We start from the raw sequence: 3,955 nt of genomic DNA, 5'->3' as shown, positions 1-3,955 counted from the left end.
TTATTATTATTGTTGTTGTTGTTATAATTATTATTATTGTTTGGGGCTGTGTGGTTGTCTGGCTGTTGCTTTAGATGTAGTCACAGTGACAGTTTTTATTGTTGTATTTGTGTCAGATAAATAAAACATTGTGAACTATTTACATTCTCTTATTATTATTGTTGTTGTTGTTATAATTATTATTATTGTTTGGGGCTGTGTGGTTGTCTGGCTGTTGCTTTAGATGTAGTCACAGTGACAGTTTTTATTGTTGTATTTGTGTCAGATAAATAAAACATTGTGAACTATTTACATTCTCATAATGTTACAGAATGTTTTAACAGGATGTTAAAGGACGTGTTTGTAGCATGCGGACAGAGGCGGGCAGGTAAACACGTGACTCCATCAGGTGAATGACGAGCCCTGTGAGGACCGTGTGGAGACAAGCTGAGCTGCATCTATATATTGAGTTGTTAATATATCTGCAGTCCAGTCCTGATCACACTGAAACATTACAGTAAGACATTCATGAATTAATGATGAGTTATAAATAAGATTTACTTTGTTAAGTAAGATCCAGGCTTTTATTTCATCCTGTCTTGATGTAGCCAGATGTTTTGGACCAAAAGTCATATCTCGATCTGAATGGAGATACGCCGGTAAATCACTCACACTACAAATCCCACAATGCACTGCAACAGCTGACACACAGGTCAAGACCTGTGCTCCACCTGTAACCCCGCTGCTTCGGTTGTTCAGTGTTGACAACTTAGAGACTTTGTCTCTGTATTCAGAGACTTTTCAGACCTTATAGAGATTTGTGTGTTTTCCCCAAAAAGCGACTGGAGACAAATCTCGAGACTTTTTCTGGAGTAGGAGACCTGGACACAGGGAGAGGAGAAATAAAAGGGAAGAAATGTGTAGTCATTTTAACGCAGAATAAACTAAATCGATATAAATGATATGGTCTCGTGCTATATCGCGTTTGAAAATATATCGATATAGATTAAAATATCGATATGTCGCCCAGCCTTAATGACAGATCATCACAGTGAGACTGTAATAAACAATGATGTGCCTGATTCGTTAGTGATGTCCTAATCTAAACCTCTGATTTAAAGAAAATCTTAATTAATCTTTGTGCAGGCAGTAAATTGTTACATGTCCTGATGTGTTAATGGGATTTAGCATGTTTCAGTTGTTAAACTAAACAGCAGTTCCCATGTAAACACAGTATACACCTTAAAGCACTTGTTGTTGATGATTATTACTAATAAATAATTAATAATAACTCACATTTGTTTGTTTCTCTAAAGGCAGCAGCGCCACACAGCGGTCCTACCCTGACATCTACCGGTGAGTTTGTGGAACTGCACCTGCATTCATTATTTGTTTTTTAATTTCTAAAACAGCAGCAGAGCCACAAGAAAAGTGGAAATACTAAAACAATCCTGTCTGTGTTGTGTTATATAACACACTCACACATCTGTTACAGGAATTTTAAAGAAAAACCCTTAAATAAGGAGGATCGGATTCGAAACATCAGAGTTTAAGTTGAATTTATTGTTCTTGTACAAGAGGAGCGTTTCACAGTGCAACACACTAAAGGGGTTACAGAGAAAAAGGCTCTCTGAGGAGCGTTAACAGTTGGTTCTTATACATTTTCCTGAAGATGGACTGCTAATTGTTAACAGTCAATCTGCATATAATGCATTTAAACAGTTTTCTTAAACATATCCTCTAATGAGTAGCCAGTATGTCCCCAGTCTAGATGTCACCTCTCTGACCTGTCCCTGACTCCATCTGTTCTGAAATCCCTCTGTTTATACATTAACATGAACTTTACCTTACCCTGCCAGTCTCAGGGAAACAGCAATAATAAAGGAATGTAAACATTGTATAAGTTAAAACATCTAACTAGCTGTGTAACCCTGTTTTTAGGCAACACGAGCTCCTCCTCTCCGTCTCCCGTGTCCTGATACTGTGGAAGGACGTGAAATCCCTGTTTGGTTTTGGAGGTCCGGCTGTCGGCGTCCACGTCAGGACTGGACGTGCACACACACAACACGCAGCGTTCCCTCTCCTGAACACACGGTATGTTGCTGTATGCAGTGTGTGTTCACAGGTTGCCGTGCAGAGCCGAGGAGCTGCTGGTCACATGTTTGCAGCCTGCGTGTCTCCGTCTTCCTACCCCCACCCTGCTCTCTGTGTGCCTTCCTGCCCCCACCCTGCTCTCTGTTTCCGGCAGCAGCAGGGGCAGGAATGCAGGAGGAGGAGCTGTGCCTGAAGCCATTGTTCTTCCGCCTTCCACCCACCAATCCTGACTGCGTGTGTGACGTGACGTGATTACCCAGAAGCCCTCTGTGCTCTCGCTCTGTGAGTAAAATAATCAAATATGTCGTTTCTGGTTATTATGGCTCATTCTAGACTCTCGTAGCTCGAACCCTGCACACAGCAGCCACTCAAGACAGCAGGACAAGTCACACAGGCACTCTAGAGCCCTGAGAAGTGTCTGATCTCTGCCACCACCCTGACTGAGGATCGTCCCGGTACAGTCACCTATATATAGAATTCAGAAATATTGCTCTGTTGTGTTACTCCGGTAGCACATATACTAAAATTGGAACGATACAGAGAAGATTAGCATGGCCCCTGCGCAAGGATGACACGCAAATTCGTGAAGCGTTCCTTCTTTATGCCCTTTATTCTTTTTCATAAAAATATGATTTTTTAAAATGATTATTTTCATATTTCGACCCAACAGCGTCACCTCAGGCCGGACGCTGTACTGCAGCCCAGAGTTACAGCTGATCTCATGTGTGCTCACGTTTCAGACTTTTAGGGCTGTTACTATGAGAGTTATGGGAAAGAGTAGTAGAAGCTAGACTAAGGGCAGAAGTGAGCATTTGTGAGCAGCAGTATGGTTTCAGTACTACAGATGCAGTATTTGCTTTGAGGATGTTGACAGAGAAGTGCAGAGAAGGTCAGAGGGAGCTGCACTGTGTCTTTGTAGATCTGGAGAAAGCTTGTGACAGGGTGCCCAGAGAGGAACTGTGGTATTGTATGAGGAAGTCTGGAGTGACAGAGAAGTATGTTAGAGCGGTGCAGGACATGTATGAGGGCTGTAAGACAGTGGTGAGGTGTGCTGTAGGTGTGACAGAGGAGTTCAAGGTGGAGGTGGGACTGCATCAGGGATCAGCTCTGAGCCCCTTCTTGTTCGCTATGGTGATGGACAGGCTGACAGACGAGGTTAGACAGGAATCTCCATGGACTATGATGTTTGCAGATGACATTGTGATCTGTAGTGAGAGCAGGGAACAGGTAGAGGAGAAGCTAGAGAGGTGGAGGTTCGCCCTGGAAAGGAGAGGAATGAAGGTTCTCCGCAGCAAGACGGAGTACATGTGTGTGAATGAGAGGGACGCAAGTGGAAGAGTGAGGTTACAGGGAGAAGAAATAAAGAAGGTGGAGGATTTTAAGTATTTAGGGACAACAGTCCAGAGCAATGGAGAGTGTGGAAAAGAGGTGAAGAAGCGTGCGCAGGCAGGTTGGAACGGGTGGAGAAAAGTGTCAGGTGTGATGTGTGATAGAAGAGTTTCAGCTAAAATGAAAGGAAAGGTGAGACCAGCGATGCTGTTTGGTCTAGAGACACTGAGGAAAAGACAGGAGGCAGAGCTGGAGGTAGCAGAGATGAAGATGCTGAGGTTCTCTTTGGGAGGGACCAAGATGGATAGGATCAGGAATGAGTCCATCAGAGGGACAGAACATGTTAGAGGTTTTGGAGATAAAGTCAGAGAGGCCAGACTGAGATGGTTCAGACATGTCCAGAGGAGAGATAGTGAATATATTGGTAGAAGGATGCTGAGTTTTGAACTGCCAGACAGGAGGAAGACCAAAGAGGAGGTTTATGGATGCAGTCAAGGAGGACATGAAGGTAGTTGGTGTGAGAGAAGAGGATGCAGAAGACAGGGTTAGATGG

General features: G+C 43.4%; 1 non-coding gene across 1 annotated transcript; it reads left to right on the top strand.

Annotated features, from left to right (window-relative positions):
- The first annotated feature begins 2,570 nt into the window (after positions 1-2,570).
- LOC113746402 (U6 spliceosomal RNA) lies at positions 2,571-2,676 on the top strand. The gene has a single exon (XR_003462831.1). It is a non-coding gene; the product is annotated as a U6 spliceosomal RNA (small nuclear RNA).
- The last annotated feature ends 1,279 nt before the right edge of the window (positions 2,677-3,955 follow it).

This window comes from Larimichthys crocea, chromosome VIII (genome assembly GCF_000972845.2).
Source record: "Larimichthys crocea isolate SSNF chromosome VIII, L_crocea_2.0, whole genome shotgun sequence".
Taxonomy (NCBI): Eukaryota; Metazoa; Chordata; class Actinopteri; family Sciaenidae; genus Larimichthys; species Larimichthys crocea.
Note: the sequence above shows the minus strand (reverse complement) of the source record. Positions and strands in the feature narration are given on the sequence as shown.